This window comes from Asterias amurensis, chromosome 14 (genome assembly GCF_032118995.1).
Source record: "Asterias amurensis chromosome 14, ASM3211899v1".
NCBI classification, from domain to species: Eukaryota; Metazoa; Echinodermata; class Asteroidea; order Forcipulatida; family Asteriidae; genus Asterias; species Asterias amurensis.
In genome coordinates, this window is record NC_092661.1 from 11764506 (window position 1) to 11781956 (window position 17451).

Below are 17451 nucleotides of genomic sequence, written 5' to 3' on the forward strand. Positions count from 1 at the left end.
CTATCAGATTTATAATTGAAAGTATATTGCAAACTCATTGGTTATAATTCTGGGCCCAATTTCATGGAGCTGCTTCGCTCTAACTGTTGCTAAGCACATCAAAATTGTGCTTACCAGAATAAGGTTACCAGCCAAACTACCATATGCCACGTACCATTTGTGAATGGTATCCTGCTCATTTTTGCTTAGCAGAGAGGTCTTTTTTTTTTTTTGCTAATTGGGCCAAGAACTTGGGTTTTATTATGACATTATTCTGCCTAAAGTAAAAATTACCCGTATCGTGCCACTATTTTTTTCATTCGTTATGAAACAAATAAGCAACTAAAATGAGCAGTTGCAGGGCACGGAAGTTAAGAATGGCAGTTAGTTATGCAAATGACCACAATTTGAATGACACTTGTGACAATATGAAGTGCGTGGTGTGCACTGCGCACTCTGGAAAGAAAATGGCGACTGTCAACTGCTGCCTTGGAGACGTGAGTGAGAGGTAGGAACAATTTGTAATTTTCTCCACTTGATATCGCAAAATTAGATCTGAGAACACGAATAAATTAACCACAATTACTTCGTGCCTTTATTTAGCTACAAAAAGAGACAAACTGGTATATTTTGGATCGCCCTTTTGGTGTCTTTTCTCCCGTTATTGCCACGCATGACTTAGTTAGGGATGAGCAGAGAGCGTTTACACGTACCAATTATTCCTATGTGGCTGTGCGGTTAGCCCCGGTAGGACGTCAGTGCTACTGCACTGACGTCCTGGGTATAAAGCTTCATTAGGATAACTATAGCGCCACCACTTTTTTACCATTTTTTACAAAAAGGGATATCTCATTGAGGTAAATTAGATACTATATTATTTCATATCGAATGAAAAAGTTGTGGCGCCATACGGAAACTTTTCCATGACCCTTTATTAATTTGCGCAAGCCAGTTGGCATACAAAAAAAGGAAGAGGTAACTGAAGTATGCGCTGTAACAAAATTGCAGCTTGCGCAGATTAAAAAAGGCTACACATCTCCATCTCCATTTCCTGGCCTTTACTATCATACGATTAAAATTAAGACAAAGTAACTGTGTTCTTTCCTTCTAGGATGGTTGAGGCATTTCCTTAACTATCCTAGGAATAAAAAATACATAGTAACTGTGTTTTTCTCCTAGGATGGTTGAGGAAATTCCTTAACCATCCTGGGAATAAAAAGGCATAGTGAGATGTTTTTTTCTCCTAGGATGGTTGGGGCATTTCCTTAACCATCCTGGGAATAAAAAGGCATAGTAAGAGTGTTTTTTTCTCCTAGGATGGTTGAGGCATTTCTTAAACCAACCTTGGAATAAAAAAAACATAGAAACTGTGTTTTTTCCTCCTTAGACAGTTGAGACGTTTCCTTAATTATCCTAGGAGGAAAAACATGTACAAAGACTATGTTTTCCCAAAGGATGTTTTTCCTCATAGGATAGTTGAGGCATGCTTTCTCTTTAAATGATAGGTCAGGCATTTTCTTCAAGGTGTGATGTACTGTACATTTTAGACAGTGTGTACAAAAAAGTACACAGGACCTACAGCCATTCTACCATCCAAAAGGATGTTTAACTACACATTTTGATAAAGAAGGTCAAGTACACTTGTTCAAATTGGTCACAAAACTGATTTTGTGAAAGATTCTCATCTTCATGGTTGGGGGTGGAGGTAACTCTGACGTTGTGTCCTGACTTTTGAATGAGTCATTTCTATGCGGTGCCCCTTTTGTCTATACCTCATATCCCCTGAAATCATGAGTTCAAACTTCAAGAGAAAACTGATGTGTTTCCTCTGTTTAGCTGTTAATTATACTCATCATTATTGTTTTCATTCTCTGTACTCATCATAACATCTCAACAGTTTCAAACTTTGTTAATAGTTCATCTCCTTTATATAGCTGTTTTCCTTCCAAGCTGTGATCTTTACTCTCTCAGAGGATTCATTGATTTCCCTCTTTTCAATGTCAGCATATTTCTCTAATTGCCAAAACATAGGATTCAAACTGCCTCTAGCTATCGTTAGTCTAGTTGGTAAGACACTGCTCTAGAATGCAAGGGTCGTGGGTTCGAATCCCACCCGAGTAACATGCCTGTGATATTGTTTCACAGGACTCGTGAAAGTACTGAGTACAGTGAAAGTACAGTGCTAACACACATCGGTGTATGGGTAACAAACCAAAATTAATATTCAAGCTCTAGTATTTCTGATCAGCAGAGTTCGAGTTCTGGGCTAAATATCATGGAGCTGCTCCAGCACAAGATGTTGCTAAGCATATAAGCATTGCTTACCAGAACAAGATTACCAGCCAAATCACCATGTCACAATTACAATTTGTGACTGTTTATCTTGCTTTAGCAGAAAATTGTTTTAAAAGCAATACTTTCTGCTTAAAGCAGCTCAATGAAGTTAGACCCTGGTTTTGACACTTATGTCTTTCAGCAAGACACTCATTAAGTTATTGCTTTGGAAAGGTGTATAGGTCCCGTGTGTTGTATAATGTAGGTATAGGTACCCGTGGTTATACTTATCGCTTGAAGACAAGGGTGTTTCTGGCAGTTTCTGGACAATAGGTGTCACAGTTCATAAAAACTAAAAGATTTGCCTTTAAAAGATTGTTTCTTAAACTTTTGAGTGCCTTCTGCTTATTGGTGGATGTGCTTTATATACAAGGGCCATGTCACACCATTTGTTTAAAGGAAATCAGTACCAGGCAATTTTAAAGAAAAATACATTCACATGTGAGTATTGCTTTTTTTTTTTTTTTTACTTTTTTTTTTTTTTTTTTTTTGGGGGGGGGGGGATTTGTTACTCATGTGCTACCAAAGTGGTCTTGCAGCATGCACTGCAGTTGGTTGCCTCCAAATTGCCTGTAAAATGATGCTTGGTGTGACAAGGCCAGATGACTCTAATATTATTATCTTAAGATCAAGTTGTCGGTTTATTAACGTAGTTTGTTAATATTGATTCACACCTAAGATTGATTCTAGCTGTGACAAAAGCACTATTAAGGCTGAATCAAAGTCGGTCGGGCAATGGTCGCGCGATGGAAATCTTGACGCGCAATCCCAAAAAACACAGTGCATAGTCATTGCTAAGGCCTAAAAACTTTCTCTTTGCATGATCGCGCGTCAAGAATTCCTTGCCCGACTATCGCGCGACCGACTATAACACAGCCTTCAAGGTTCACTTTAATCCTATGATGAATTATCACTCCATTGTGATGACATGCTTAGCAAAGGGGCTGTGTCGTCATGATCAAAGCTAGCTACTAGGAAGGTGGCGAACATGCAGTAACTGGGTCAGAGGTCATATATTAGAGAGGTTTTGCAAGTCTACGGAAACACATACAGATACCGATACGCCAACACTTCATGTGACGCGTATCTGCGACTATCGCATTTTGAACACACGTTAGCAACAGATACAGGAGCTCCTAGTAGAAAAACTGATACTGTTTTGCAGACTTTTAATTGTCTTTTTTACCCAGATCAAAAACATTTCCAACTGATTTGCTTTCACTGGTATCGTGCTCGATATGGATAGAAAAGTTTTAGTCATTTGCAAGCAAAACGATGAGGAAATGCAATTAATAAAGCACGGGCCAGGGGTCCCTATTAGTCATGCTTGTCGGAAAAACACTCATGTTGAATGCGAGCTCCCTCAAATGACACATATTTTGCGAAATAAAATCCAACACGCGGCTGAGGTGAACGGATACGGTTATCATATCCGTATCTGTATCTGTATCCGCACATTTACGAAACCTCTCTAATAACATATCCACAGGCCTGCCTTGATCTCGACAACACAGCCCCTGTAAGATTAATTCAAAGTTAAGGTCAACCTAACTTTAGCTGCTTTTTGAAATCGAGCCCAAATCAATTTAATTTGTTGTAATTAGAATAATTTCATCATGTAATTTATTCACCATTCTTTATTCCATATTAACACCTAAGCAGATCCTTGCCATTTGATTGGAGGATTGTATGTCGAGTGACAGAAATTAAATATACCATTGCACAGCATTCACCAGGCATTTTTTTGTTCCATCCGATTTGTTCTATTGCAGGCTCGTCTGCCCTTATTGACTAATGTAACTACTCGATTGAATGTGCTTGAAAAATCATTCCTGTAGAATAGGGCCTTATTATTATCCATTATAGTAGGCTTTTATCCTCCAATCAAATGACAAGGATCTACTTGGCTGTTATTTAAAACAAATAAAGTATGTTTTTCATTCATGCACTGGTAAAAATAAATTCATTTCTTGAAAGATGTATCGTTTCATTCAACTCGGCTCCGGAACTTTCCATCCTTCATGAAACATTTTTACCATTGCACTCATAAACATTTGTTATTTGAATACTATGTCTATCAAGGTAATTACTAATTTTTACAATTTTTGATGATTATGGAAGAAAGAGGTTAGCTGGCTCAATCAAATGCTGTCTGAATTTGACGAACAAAGGGGCTGGGTTCGACTCCAACAAATAGATATTGGCTTTTCAATCAATCAATCAGAGGGAATTTATATAGCGCCAAAATCAACCAAAGTTGTTCAAAGGCGCTCAAGGGCATCAGGCCACTAGAAAATAGAGGGATGGGGTTTTTATGAACAGCATTTATGGCAATATTGTTTCTGTCAAGATTAATATTTCCTCTTCAACGTTTTCTTGCACACCAGGTTGTGGAATGGCCTCCCTGCGCTGTGGTACTATGCCGCCTGCAAACCCAGGGTTGGCTGGGTCCAGAACCCTTAAATTGCCGACTCGACGGCGGGGTACGCACAGTGATTTGGTCTGACCATGATTTGATGTGTAGGTTCGCATGTTGTAAAAGGAATATAAAGATTAACAAATCACTTTAGTTGTTAACTTGCTGGTATAACCATGTATAAAACGTTTTTGGAAGATCTGTTTGTTCTGAGATGAAGAAGTTACAATTTGAAGTGTGTACTCTCCTCGTCTTCATGAGAATGATGATGCATAATTAATTGGGCAGAAGGGTCCAAACTGTTCTTGACTGGTTGGGAGTTGACTGCTAGCTGGATGTCTGCTCGCTGGAGTGTTAGTTTTGTAGTGAGGTGTTGATGGAACTGGAAGGGTGGGCTGGAGTAGTGGTGACCTGATGTTATGACATTGATAAAGAAACCGATGTCTTTCGAACTGTTGGGTGACTTGATTCCGATGGTATTTTTACAGTCTTCATATAGTTTGTGAAAATATTTGATGATGGTTGATTTATCCAACTGTCTTAGTCTGCTGTGCGCTTGATCTTCCTTGATTCCCTACTAATGTGGCTGGTATCCTCGCTTTAATGCATATAATTTTTATAAAGATTGGGTGGGGTGAAGATCGGCAGATTGAGGTCCTTGAAAATGCTGAAAAACTGGCTTGGAGTTGGTGTTAGTTGGTGAATAATCTGGTGAGGTGTCTGGCTGTGTCTGAGTTTTGTACATGGTTGTACCAGCAAACTCACTATAATTGTTGAAGTGAGAGAAATATTTGCCTCAATCTTCCAAAGTCCACCAGTTATACTTTGGAGTACATACAGGCCCTGAAATTTTAAATCTATTATCCAGAAATGTGTACAAAACAAACAAAATAATTGAGCCTAATAAAAAACACCTGTAACTACCTGTATAGTGTATTGAAAAATAAACCGCTTGTTTAAATTTGTTATTTGATGTTGTAAGCGTGTTATAGATTATTATTAAGTCTATGAGTGCCAAGGCCAAGGATGTAAGCTCAGATGCCTCAATCATGGGTTCCCTTTTTTGTTTACAAAGGCACAAAATGAACAACAGATAAATATTGGGTAACTCTTTGCTGATCTTGTTTGACAAATTCAAACAATTTCTGTTCATCTTTGACACAGCATCTGGTAGTTGTATTGATTTAAAATACATTGAGTAATTGCTACATCAGTGGTTTTCAAACTTTTATTAATAAAACGAAAAGAAAAGTTTATTCATGCATGGCCGTGCACTTTTGTGAAAGGCAGTGGACACTATTGGTAATTACTCAAAATAATAATTAGCATAAAAACTTACTTGGTAGCGAGTAATAGGGAGCTGCAGGTTGATAAAATAAAACATTGTGAGAAACGGCTCCCTCTGAAGTGACATAGTTTTCGAGAAAGAATGATTTTTTTACGAATTTGATTTCAAGACCTCAGAATTAGATTTTGCAGTCTCGAAATTTCTGAAAGCACACAACTTCGTGAGACAAATTTTTTTTGGCCTTCATAGTTATCTTGCAACTTCGACGACCAATTGAGCCTAAATTTTCACAGGTTTGTTATTTTATGCATATGTTGAGATACACCAAGTGAGAAGACTGGTCTTTGACAATTAACAATTGTGTCCAGTGTCTTTAACATAACTCCACATTGTTAATAAGCTAGAATGGTTGCTGTTTTCATCTTATTTGAATACTTTTTAAGGACCATTATTTGTATAGTATTTATAGTATTAAAATACTGACTGCTTCAAGTCCTAGGGTTTAAAAAACTACATGTTCCGTTGTAGAGTGTCATGGCCAATTGGTTAACAATGTCGAATTCAAGTTCTGGTGCTAAGTCACCGGAGTGTGGGTTCGAATCCTTTACTATAGGCCTAATTGCTTCTCTTCACCCTGGGGTATAAATGGGTACTGTAAGGGTAGAGGTTTATATTTTGTATAAAAAAGCCATCTTCGAGCTACAGCAGCTCGAGCTGTATACATTAAAGAGATTTTATTTTTCTTATGACCAGGGCACTAATGTAAAGCGCATTAATACTGTTATTGTGAAATACGCTATATAAGAATTTTTGTTATTATTATTATTGTTATCCTCATCCAGCACGTTCTTTTTTTTTCGAGAACACTCTGGGAATCACTGAGGGAGTCGAAAGTTTTAACCCTAGCACGAATGAGAGCATTCAATACTTGTTTTATAACACCCTAAATATATATTTTGCCTAGATGTCTAGTACCAGGGTAGAGTACATTGGTTGCAATGGGGTGGTATATTGGTTCCTATGGGTATAGTACCTTATTTGCAGGGCGTATAGCGTGTCGCAATCATGCGGTTTCTAGGAGAAATGAGACATATCATGTGACACACTCTAGACTGAATTAAAGGCCAAATATTTGTAAGAGGGGTGTTGTAGAAAAAACTTTGTATCTTTTTATTTAATTTATGTAGAGTATAAAAGCTTGTGACTTGATTGATTATTTAATTCAGTAGTTAAAGACACTGAACACCTCTGGTAATTGTATCTCAACATTTTGCAAGAGAATAATGGAAGAAAAGCACACATGTTGTGTGCTTTCAGATGCTTGAATTTGAGACCTCAACTCAGGTCTCGAATTCAATTCAAATATTTTAGTGAGAATTTACTTCTTTCCCAAAAATTATGTTACTTCAGAGGGAGCCGTTGCTCACAATGTTTTATACTATCAACCTCTCTCCATTGCTTGTTGCCAAGTAAGTTTGTATGCTAACAATTATTTTGAGTAATTACCAATAGTGTACAGTGCCTAGTTGATGGATTCAGACACTTGTCTGCAGGAGTTTGAGCCAATTTTCTCTTTGGTGGAGGGGGTGGCTCAACCTGCTTATTTTTAATCCACAAGGTGTCAAATCAGATTGGCAGATGTTTGGTTATGACAGCTTTTGGGGATGGGGTGGGGGTGGGGAACGTGGTTGGGGAACAGGGTTTGGATGGGGAGGGGGGTGAGGTCAGGAAACAAGGTTTAATAGAGATGTGGAATGGGATGGGGAAGGGAGGAAATGGGTTCGGGGAATGGGTTCTGGGAATAAAGTTGGATGGGTAGGGGGGTGAAGACGGGGGGATGGGGGACAGGGAACGGGGTTTGGGAATTGTTTTTAGAATAAGGTCCCGTTAATGGGATTGTGTACATTTGGTAGTTGGAACCCACTTTTTGTTTTTCTCCTGTAAACATGTTGTAGAAAAGTACCCCCCAAAGTAATCTCTGAAAATTTGTTTGGAAAATGTGTCGGTAATTTTGAGATATTGCTGAAATTCTGGATCGGTTATGTCCACGCAGGAAGATTAATCTGCTATTGGAATACACTATAAGCGTTGCCGTAATTATTTCAAAACAATTCCATAAAAGCAGTACTTTAAAAAAGTGCATTCGTAGCGTGTCACGGCGGAGTGGTTAAGAGTATCGAATTCAAGTTCTGGTGCTAAGTCACTGGAGTGTGGGTTCGAATCTCGGTCATGACACTTGTGTCCTTGAGCAAGATACTTTACTATAATTGCTTCTCTTTACCCAGGGGTATAAATGGGTACCTGCGAGGGTAGAGGTTGATATTGTGTATGACAAAGCCATCGGAGCGCCACAGCAGCCCGGGCTGTATACTTCCCAGGGAGCTGAGAAACATTAAAGGGATGTTATTGGCCCTATGACCAGCGCACTTATGTAAAGCGCGTTACGATTATTGTGAAAATGCGCTTCAAGAATTTGTTATTATTATTACGTTTTTATTAAGTTGACCATCCTGTGTGTTGGTGTACTGTCTTAAGTGTTTTTAAACATAATACTTTGCTTCTTATTGGGAGCACCATGTTCAAGTTGGTGTCACAGCTGCTCAATTTGGATTCTTGCGCTGATTAAGAGTATATTATCCAAGTCCTGCCTACATGCACCATACAAAAACTGTCTTCAAGAGTATCTCCATGCAAGACACATCAGTGCCCAATTTCATGTCTTGCTGCTTACCGCCATCTTACCGAGTTCCTGCTAGCCTTTAGTCAAGGGGCACGCGGCACCCCCAGATTCCAGTGATGTTATCCCAAATATAGTATTGTTGGTGTTATTAACACTGACAGTGATGACACAGTGGTGTTATCCCAAGTATAGTAGTGTTGGTGTAGTTAACACTGACAGTGATGACACAGTGGTGTTATCCCAAGTATAGTAGTGTTGGTGTAATTAACACCAACAGTGTTGTCATCCCAAATGTAGCATTGTTTGTGTAATTAACACCAACAGTGTTTGCACAGTGTTGATATCCCAATTATAATATTGTTGGTTTAATTAACACCAACAGTGTTTGCACATTGTTGTTATCCAAAATAACACCAACAATTGTTGGTGTAATTTACACCAACAGTCTTTACACAGTGTAAGATATCCAACAGTCTTTACACAGTGTTTGTGGCATGTCATGGCCGAGCGGTTAAGAGCCCCGGATTCAAGCTCTGGTGTTTGATCAGCAATCCCGGTCGTGACACTTGCTACGTAAAATTGGGGAGGTAGTGCTTTCTGCTTACCAGCCTGGCTTCGGATTGATGATACCCAAGCCTACATCCATCTCCAGACTGTAAAAGGGGTGTTTCAGCCCTAGGAGTAGGTGGCAACAACCTCTGGGGAAAAAAAAATTGTAGCTCACACCTTGTGTGTCTGGCGAATTGCATAAAAATTAAAAATAAACAAAAAAACATTCTTGTTGGTTTAATTTACACCAACAATGTTTACCCAGTCCTAGTTATCACAGATACAATATTGTTGGTGTAATAAACACTGTCGTAGATACCAAGAAAATTAATTTAATGCCCCGGCTTTTAAACTGCATGAGAGAGCATGTCATAACTGCTGTGATCTTCAACTCAGATGTATTACAGAAAATGACTGATGGCTTGTGAGAATTAAGGGGGGGGGTGCTGGCACTTCAATTAATTTTTAAAGAAATACATCTGGAAAAAGCTGGGAAAAGGGTGTCATGGTTAAGCTGTTTAGAGTTTCGCATTCAAGCTCTGGTGGTTAAGTCATTGGAGTGTGGGTTCGAATCCCGGTCATGACACTTGTGTTCTTGAGCAAGATGCATTGATTGCTTCTCTACACCCAGTATGATATAAATGTTAACCTGCAAGAGTAGAGGTTAGTATTGTGTATGAAAAACCTTTGGAGTGCCACATCAGCTCAGGGCTATACACTTCCAAGGGAGCTGAGGCCCAATGACAATGTCACTAATGTTGTCACTAATGTTAAGCGCATTGAATCGGTTATTGTAAAATGCGCATAATTTAACTAGTTATTATTATTATGATTTTGGATTGAACAAAGAAAAACTGACTAGAGTGGGATTTGAACCAACGACCTCCGGTTTAGTGTGCCGGCGCTCTACCAACTGAGCTATCTAGCCCTATGTTGGTGGTCTCCCAATTTTGTCAATATCTTTGTTCGGGGGGTGCCTGTCAGAAGCCATTCAACCGCAAACTGCCGTGTAGCCAGGGATCACACCCGGGTAAAGATACAACCTAGGAAGCGGCAGACGGGGGATCACCTTAAGGGGATGCGACTTTTTATATCAGATATAAAATTATTATTATTATGATAGTTTTAAGTGATGGTACAACATTGGTCACAATTTATTTTGTAAATTAAAGATCATTGCATTTTAAATCGGAGCATTTCTCTAATTGTTAGGTAAAATAACTTTTCTAGATGATTGTGCTTGATGCCCAGCAATCATCCTGTTAATACTAACAAATTATACATCCCACAATTTCTTGTTAATACCTGTGTTGATGAAATTATGCTCCTTCACTAAATGGAGCACTTGCTGACAACTGGAGTGAATTTGCTCTTTAGAAACTAGTTTTGTACCATCTTTGGGGTCTCTAAATGTAAAAACATACCCCTTTAACTAAAAAATATGGTAATTAATAAAACCATACTTGGCTTATAATAGAGCCAAGTTGAAATAATCAACTTCTGCTATAGCACCTTGATCTCTGTGTGTTGTATACAACTGGGCCCAATTTCATGGCTCTGCTTACCGTAGGCAAATAACCGGCACTTATGATAGCAGGGAATTCTGCGCTTAGGTCAGGCATCTTTTCTCGGGTTTGCATGGAATTTGTGCGTGTGCTTTCTCCACATTACTAAGGCATTCTCTGCGTACACAGCTAGCGCAGAAATTCTGCGTTTGCACGTAAGCGTAGAATGGTGATAGCAAGCACACAGATTTCAGCAGTAAGCAGAGCCATGCAGTTGTGCCCTGTCTAATTATATGTGTTGATGTAATCTTGGGGAATCCCCCACACGTATGGTGAAGTTGTTCATTTGTGTTTATACACCAAACTATTATTGACTCTCAACTATTGACCAAACTGCTTTATTCACTTACAGTATATGTAGAAAGAGGAAAAACTCTTACAAACCTTGGAAAACTGCGCAGAGTTAAAATTTCCATGCATTTGAAATGGACTTTTTTTACACAAAATGAACAGTCCCACTATGTGAAGGGTTTTTGCAGATCAATCCATACAGCTGTTTGATGATCATCAAACAGCTGTATGGATTGGTTTCTTTGTAACTTTATTCCAAAGACTAGGTCGACTGAATAATTGCAACTACAACCGAAATGTCTTAATAGCACATGTTTCTACAAACATTGTACTCAAGGCGTTTCTGAAAGATGTTATGAATTCTAAGACCCAACTATGTAGCACCTTATAATGGTTTTCAAGGTGCTGCAGCCCATTCAGCAGCCTCAGCCAGGAACACCGGGGTGAACCCCTTCTCTTAGCAATAAGTGAGTGCTACTGGGATCTTTTACATGCATTACACAACGCATGGGACCAACGGCTTTACGTCCCATCCGTAGGACGAAGCAACAAATGGTTAAGTGTCTTGCTTAAGGACACATGTGTCAAGACTCTCTAACCCACCCACTACTGATCAGAAACACCAGAGCTTGAGTTCGGTGATCTTATTTTGAAGAATCTGACTAAGTTGCTATGTTGCTATGTTTTTACATTGAAATATTGAAAGCCCCCAAAAAATCAAACACAAAGAAAAACCCACAAACAAAAAATCCACAAACAAATAAACAGACTATAAAATAAACTAAAAGTAAAAACATTCTCTTTCATACAAGCTGCATCTATAGTTCTCCAGTTCTCATTGAAATCTGGGCTTAAAATCTTACTTTATTCTTGAAAGCAAACTGATTATTTGATTGACATATTTGACTTCTTTCTTTTGTATGGTATTTTCCCTCAACTGTAGTTGGGCATGGTAGCTGTGTTCCTCATACATGTATAACTCTCTTAATCTTTAATAAATATTTGTTACTATCCCTGCATGGTTGAACCTTTATATAATTGTTCAAACAAGACATATGTTTCATACCTGTTCCATACCTGTTTACATTTATACACTGAAAGTTTATCATTCAACAATGATAAAGTAAATGAACATTTATGTGATACCTGCTTTGTTGTGTCAACACGCTACACAGTATCTCACTCTGAAGTGATTGTTAATTATTAATTGTCTGTCTTCTCATCACTATAGTCCTGCACTGTCTTCCAATTTTATTTTTATACATGAGGTCTAAGTTGTCTCTTCTCATCCCTGCCACCTCGTCTTTGTTTTGTCTTCCTGATCTTCAGATTTCTCCAAGACCCTTGTCTTCCACCACTGCATCTTATTCTGGACCTTATCTTTACCATCTTCTCATCTTGTCCAGTTCTTCTTCATCCTCCTTAGTTCTCTTAAAACCTCATTCTTCCTGCTTTTCATCTTTAATTAAGACATACCTGCCCCAATGACAAGCAGTGTATTCTATGAGTCAATACTCAGGACAAGAAATGGCAATGACATGACCCCCCCCCCCCCCCAGATAGTGGTATTTACTAAGATCCTTCCTCACACCAACTAAATTGTATGGGCTATCAAATTATATTAGTTTAAGACCAAGTGACCTCACCAGCAATTTTCCACATGTTTGAATTGTTTTTAACTCTCTTATATCAAGATGTGCACCTGTGCAAAACATACATTAGAGCTGCTGCAGCAGGTTATTTGTTTTTTTTGCTAAGCGAAATTACTAGATTGTTGTCATCTAAACTGTTTTTCTCTAAGTTGTTCTGTAATTGCAACCTTCCCCAAACACAGTGTCCCATACTGTGCCCTTCAACTAATGTATAGACGATGTGACCTAAGTTTACATTCAAACCGCCCTCTGTTGACAAAACACTATATACGTCATGTTTCGCCGCGCAAGAAGACGCGTAGTCATGGTAAGATTGCATACATTTTCTAGCCGGCTGCCAAAACACAAAGGTTTTGCCCGGCGGTATGCGCGCGAATCATGTTATGATTTTCGAGTGACGTCAGAGGTCACATCGTCTATACAATTGAATAGTAACATCTCGTTTTCTTCATCCAGTCAGTTGCAGATACAGAGGAGACTGATCAGCATTGGGGAGTGTTCAACTTGGCTTTGGTATTCTGCTGATTCTTCAACATCCTTCAAACAGTGAGCAACAAAACAGGAACCTCCAAAGACTACTCATTCGTTCTTAAATTCAGTTTCAGTTTGATTTAGCAGTCAGGTTCCTCTATGCAGATGACTTATTCATTGCATCAACTAGAATTTTCTGATAGATAATTGTACTTACCATAGACCTGTAACTTCATTCACCAAGACAGGGAAATGTAGAAATGGTTAAAGCTGAGCAAATACAATAATTTGAAAACCTGTAATCATAGCATTTTGTTGACAAACAATTTATATCTACAAAACAAGTAGGGTGAACAACAACACCACTAAAACATTTAACTCCACACGAAATGATCCAACCAGAATGTTAATAAATACTCAAGTAATCGCCACTGAAAAAGTTTCCAAAATCAGACAAATAAACACTCTGTTAGAGTTTAACCTCATGGAGACATGTGAATTTAGTATTTCCCTCTTCAGTAGTTGTGAGTTTAATAAAAGTTTACTGTACCTCATGAATATTCTATCAGTAGGCAGGGCCAGTGGGTAGTTATTCAGTTCTTTGTTATATAATGCTTTGCCTTGTTTGCCCTCCTTGTGGTAAATGAAACTGAGGTTATAACGAAAACTTTTTGTTTCTTTTGTTTCTTTTTTAGCCTACATTCCACTTGTCTGATGAGCTGAAGGGACGGATCAACCTGATAACTGGCGTTTCAGTTCACACCAAGGAAGCAATATTCAAGATATTTGTCAACTCAGACAGCTCTGTCCCTCGATTAACTCAGACAAATTTTGGTACGAACAAAACTCACTGACGGTTATTGCTATTTCTCAAAGGGCATGTGACAAAGAAGATAGCAGGACAGTAAAGGTCCATTATCAGAATGTGTTCATGGGCAATCAAAGACTTGCATTTCAACTCTAAAAAGAAATCTGGGCCCAATTTCATGAAGCTGTTAAGCAGAAAATACTGCTTGACGAAACTCTTTGCTAAGCAAAAAGTGAGTCAGGCTCCAGCCACAACATTGCTAAGTTAATGTTATTTTGGCCGGTTACCTGTTTCTGTTAAACAACACTGTTCAGTGTGTAGCAAATTGCTGTGCGTTCAAGCTTTCCATGAAATTGGGCCCTGATTACACAAGTTGGAAAAAAACATTTACATTTAGGGCACGTAAAATGCTCTCTTTTTCTACTCAATCAAATAAACTAAGGTTTTACTTGGGATTTGAATTGATTTGTTTTCACTGACTTATTAATAGATATACCTTCAAATGACTCTTGGTGTCTGATGTCTTTTGACTCTTCAGCATATGAAAAAAAAGTTATGAACTTAAAAACACTTTACTGAAATTCAAGTCTTTTTTGGAAAGTAACTCATGAATTAAGCCAAGTACATTAATTGGGTGTATCTTTGCTCCATGGACAGCAAGGGGGGGGGGGTCAAGCAAGGTTTTTACAAGAAGTTTCATGAGATTTAATAACTGCTTAGGTCTGTTCATTACAGTGTGTGAAAGTGTACACTTTTTTGGTGTAAAATGTTTCATTGTGTCTTTTTTGTATTGAAATAAAATGAAAACAAGTTGTGTCCTGTTGTCTTTCTCTATACTTATTAAAATAAAAGAAGAGAACATGTGTCTTTGTGTGTTTTTCTGTAGGTAAGAGCTGCCTTCCATAATGTGTTTGCAGCACAGACCTTTATCACACAGCAGCCATCTTGTATTTTCAAAGGTATGTGACAAAACTGAGACAAAAAGAAAAGTTAAGCACAGTTTGTGTAAGTTTAAAGCAAAAAAGTCAATGAGTTATTAAAATTTTCCACAACGATTTCATTAAGTGCTGCTGTCCTAAAATAAGATGCATTTTGATGAATTTAAAAAGTAATTCACTGTAAAAATGTGTTGACTGAACAAGTATACCATTTAGACTATGGTTGAATTGTGATGAAGGTCTGGTCACTATTTCATAGAGCTGCTTAAGCATAACAAGTTGCTAAGAAGAAGAAAAATATGCTTACCAAAATAGGTTACCAGCTAAAGTACCATTTTACATGTACAAAACGTAACTGGTATCCTGCTTAGTTGTGCTTAGCAGAAAATGTTGAGCGATTTTCATAGAGCTGCTAAGCACAAAAATTTGCTAAGCGTGATATTTCTTCATTGATAACAACAGTATTACCAACCAAATTTTCACGTGATTTTCAGGATAAGCCAACAACAGCTGAATACCAGTAACGAGCAATAAGCAACAAATAGAAATATGGTTGGTAATCCTGTTTTTATCAAGGATAAAAATGTCAAGCTAAGCAAATTTTTGTGCTTAGCAGCTCTATGAAATTGGGCCCACAGGTCTCGATTTCATAGAGCTGCTTAAGCATAACAAGTTGCTAAGAAGAAGAAAAATATGCTTACCAAAATAAGTTACCAGCTAAAGTACCATTTGACATGTACAAAATGTAACTGGTATCCTGCATAGTTGTGCTTAGCAGAAAATGTTGAGCGATTTTTTTTTTCTGCTTAAGCAGCTCTATGGTCGGAATTGGGCCCTGGTCAGTGGGTGGGAATAAAACAAATTGAAGGGAACTTAACAAGTCGACCTGAAAAAGCAGTTATTTTATTTGCCAGTAAAAAATTCTCAAGGTCAAATTTCATGCAGATCAGATCAAGTTGAACTTGCTGCACTATATAGCAAAATAGAAAAGCAACATTTATTTCTTCCTTGGGTGGGGGGGGGGCGGGGTTAAGGGTTGACAGTTTTGACCAATTTCAAAAAGACTAAGCGCAAACAACTTACTATGTACAGACAAATTATTGCTTAGCAGAAACTTGTTACCAGCCAAATAGAAAGTCTGTTATCAAGTTTACAGTGTTTTTACTGGTGCCCCGCCCATTTTTTGCTTAGCATAGAAATTTGCTAAGCAGTGTTTTCTGCTTAACAGCTTTATGAAATTGGGCCATGGAAAAAGGTTTGGTTCCGAATGTGGGAAGATGTGTACTATTATGTCTCAGTCGTGCATTGTTTTGTTGGTTATTGGTTAAATGTTATTCTTTTTGGACCCAAATGTACATCTCCGCTCTCTAGGATTGACGTGGTGAATCCCCATTGAACTACACAAGGATGCGTTCTGTGCAAGCTCCAACCAAGTAAGTCTGTATAGCGCCCTCTTGTGTTCGCAACCATCTTAGCCAAGTACTTTTGTTTGTTACTGAAGTGAGGTTAAAGGGGAAACAGTTTGACTGTTATAATAAGTATTTTTTGGAATAACTGCTTCATATGATTTTTTTTATCAAGGGGTCCTCTACTGATGTATTATCAACAACTAAGAAATCAAGACTTGTTTAAAGCGATAGTAGGTTCAGTGGTTTCGTAAACCATCCCTTGAACTGACCATTTCTGATTCATTAAATCTCTTGACAAAATATTTATTCACCAAGTTCCACGAATAGATAAAGTTCAACATTCGTCATTAAGAGGATTTTTGTTTGCTAATTTTGAGGGGTTTGTTTCTGTGAGTTTTATTTCCCAAACTTTGTGAAGTTTTAATAACATGACATTACAATAGTACTAGTGGACCTGCATGCCGGATCGTATTTTGATGTTTGTGCAACAAAAGTCATAAACTTAATTGTTTATCTCCCTTTGGGGATTGATACACTATTAATTGTCCACTTGTAAAACAATAATGCCGCAAGCTTTAAAAAAGGTTTTTGATAGCGTAAATCCAAAAGAGGACGCTATTTTATCATGCAGTTTAAAAAGGTCCACGGGGTCATACTTTGAGTTTAGAAATTATCATAGTGCATTCAGTTACTTTTCCCGGTGACTTCAAACAAAGTTGCTATCTGTTAAGCTAGTAAAGCTCAAATGAACTATTTAACGGGATTTCATTTGCTTTGCTCCCCCCCCCCCCCCCCCCCCCCCCCCAAGTGGCAGTAGTCTTGACGTAAAGACGTCAGTACAAACGCGTATCTCTCTTCATAACCAGACAGAGGGCGCGCTCTTTGTTCTTGAATAAGTCGGCGCGGTTCGCGTTTTTTTTTCCAGGGCCCAATTTCATAGAGCTGCTAGGCACAAAAATTTGCTCAGCATGAAATTTCTTCTTGATAAAAACAGGATGGTTACCAACCCATTTTCCACGTGATTCTCAAGATAACCAAACAGCAGCTGAATACCAGTAACAAGCAATATGC

General features: G+C 38.2%; 1 long non-coding RNA gene and 1 other non-coding gene across 2 annotated transcripts; one reads left to right on the plus strand and one right to left on the minus strand.

Moving 5' to 3' along the window:
• The first annotated feature begins 440 nt into the window (after nt 1-440).
• On the plus strand, nt 441-14716 carry LOC139947460 (uncharacterized). Its single transcript, XR_011787352.1, has 3 exons — nt 441-487; nt 13211-13300; nt 13921-14716. It is a non-coding gene; the product is annotated as an uncharacterized lncRNA (long non-coding RNA).
• On the minus strand, nt 10102-10174 carry Trnas-acu (transfer RNA serine (anticodon ACU)). Its single transcript has one exon. It is a non-coding gene; the product is annotated as a tRNA-Ser (tRNA).
• Nucleotides 14717-17451: the final 2735 nt, after the last annotated feature.